The 2,245-nt window shown below is 39.2% G+C and overlaps 1 pseudogene; it reads left to right on the top strand.

The window, feature by feature from the left end:
• Positions 1-1,576: 1,576 nt before the first annotated feature.
• LOC111746768 lies at positions 1,577-1,694 on the top strand (annotated as a pseudogene).
• The last annotated feature ends 551 nt before the right edge of the window (positions 1,695-2,245 follow it).

Below are 2,245 nucleotides of genomic sequence, written 5' to 3'. Positions count from 1 at the left end.
CATCTTTCCAGACGTCCAAATGGGTATTTGTATAGTGTAGGACTTCCACAAACAGTTGTACAGGTTGTAAACTGCAAAACTTTTAAAAGCATCATTGACACGGACCTGCTGGGTATGATATTCCCGTAGGATTACATTGCGTTGTTGGGTGTGCCTTCAACACCCAATTCCTCCAGCATCAGGTTTCTGTAGCACATCTTCTCCAGTGGCCTGCTCCTGCATTGCACAGTGATCACCAGCAGTTTCTCCAGAACCCAGCAGTTTCTCCAGCATACCTCCTATTCAGTGTCACAGCAGAATGTCTTGGAGAGACACTTTCAATGAATGGCTTTCCCTAGCACCTGCTTTTCTGGCAAGTTCCAAAAGGGTGATTTCTAGCAAGTTCTGCTAGTATAAAACCACAGCAACTTCTTCACCATCCAATGAGCCATAGCTGTGTCTTTCCAACAAGTATGGGCTCTCAGCATTCCCCCACCCCAGAGTGGTTGGTTCTTCCATGTTTATTCTCTCTTAGCTCTAGGGGTAGTGCTGAACCTTAATAGCTACCATTCCCATATTCTTTAGAATTCTCTTCTTATTAACCAGTCCCTTCTTATTCTAATTCCATATTATACTTAATAATGTTTCATATTGAACTTTTCCTGTTTAACTTGCCATATGATTTCTCCTGATTAGACTCTGACTAATAAAATGATGAACGATTCTTGGTAAAGTTCTTAAGAAAATAAAACAAATTTCATCTAGATAGTAGTTGCATTCCTAAGAAAGTCAGTAATTATAAAATGATGCAAAATAAAAACTTTTTGTTTACGTGTAAGATGGAGTTTGGTTCTAGACCCAGAAAACTATAAAGGGTTTTTTCCTATGTGTAGGATGCCACTTCACCGCTGTACAGATTGTGCACAGCACAATCCTATGGGGATATCACACCCAGCAGATTCATGTCAATGGTGCTTTCAAAAATTCTGCAGTTTACAACCTGCACAACTGTATGTGGCCATCCTACACTATACAAATACCCATTTGGACATTTGGAAAGTGGACAAGATGTAGGACACTTCTTCCTGTGCGGGATTATCCCACTTATTGCCCTACACCTAGCATGTCTGGTCTCCACTCATTCTATAACGGTAGCATATCTCAATCACTGTGACAACCAAAAATACCCCACCAATTTACAAAGTGCACCAGTGAGAACAACAGCCCACTCATGCCTCATTCCTCCGATCTCATCTTTTAAGCTCTCATCCTTGTTCTAATCATGTCAATCTTCTTCATATTCTTTAAACAGTCCATATTTGCTCCTTGCTCAAGAGCTTTTGCAACTTATATTTCTCTGCCTGGGAAACTGTTAGGCTTAACATCTGCAAACTCTCCTTCACTCCCTTCAGATCTCTGCCCAATGTCACCTTATCAAAGAGTCTTTCTCTGGCCACCCTATAAAAGACAAAAATCCTATACTCATCCCAGCACTTCTTATCCCTCTTATTTTGCTTTATTTTTCTTAACATCATGATCAGAGCCTATAGCATTATATGTATTTACTAAATTATTTTCTTCTAAAAAAATTTTTTTCGTCTACATCATGCTACCCTGAACAAGCCTGATCCCATCTGATCTTGGAAGCTAAGCAGGGTCACACCTGGTTAGTACTTGGATGGGAGACCACCTAGGAAGACCAGGTGCTATAGGCATAAAAAATAAAAAAATAAGGGATTGTAAGATGACAAGGTCCTTGCAATCTGTGAGGTCAACCAAGTGTTGCCTCACCTAAAAAAAAAAAATTTAAAAAAAAAAACAAGAAAGGAAAAGAATAATTTTTTTTCAATTACAGGTTGAATATATTTATTTTCTGCATCACTAGCACTTAAGTTCCATGAGGCCAGGGACTTGACCTGGTTTGTTCACTGTTATGTCCCCAGCTTCTAGAACAGTGCCTTACTTGTACTAGCAACCCACTAATTATTTGTGCAATGAATAGTACACAGTAATAACTTTACTCATCATAACACATGCTCAGTAACACTCTTTTCCTATTTTTTCAAGTCAATGAATTCAGTCACTTCACTCCCCCGTCCTCCTCCCTATCGAAACTTGAGTTGTACTGCCCAAAAAAGAAAAAGATCAGAGAGTTGCCAGGTCCTATCTTAGAATATTAGATCGTCTTGATGTTTCTTGAATGAGGGGACAAATGCAGAGTAGTTTTCAGATGAGAAGTTGTGTCTTTTCACTAAGTTCATTTAAT

This window comes from Pteropus vampyrus, unplaced genomic scaffold (genome assembly GCF_000151845.1).
Source record: "Pteropus vampyrus isolate Shadow unplaced genomic scaffold, Pvam_2.0 Scaffold200, whole genome shotgun sequence".
Classification (NCBI taxonomy): Eukaryota; Metazoa; Chordata; class Mammalia; order Chiroptera; family Pteropodidae; genus Pteropus; species Pteropus vampyrus.
Note: the sequence above shows the minus strand (reverse complement) of the source record. Positions and strands in the feature narration are given on the sequence as shown.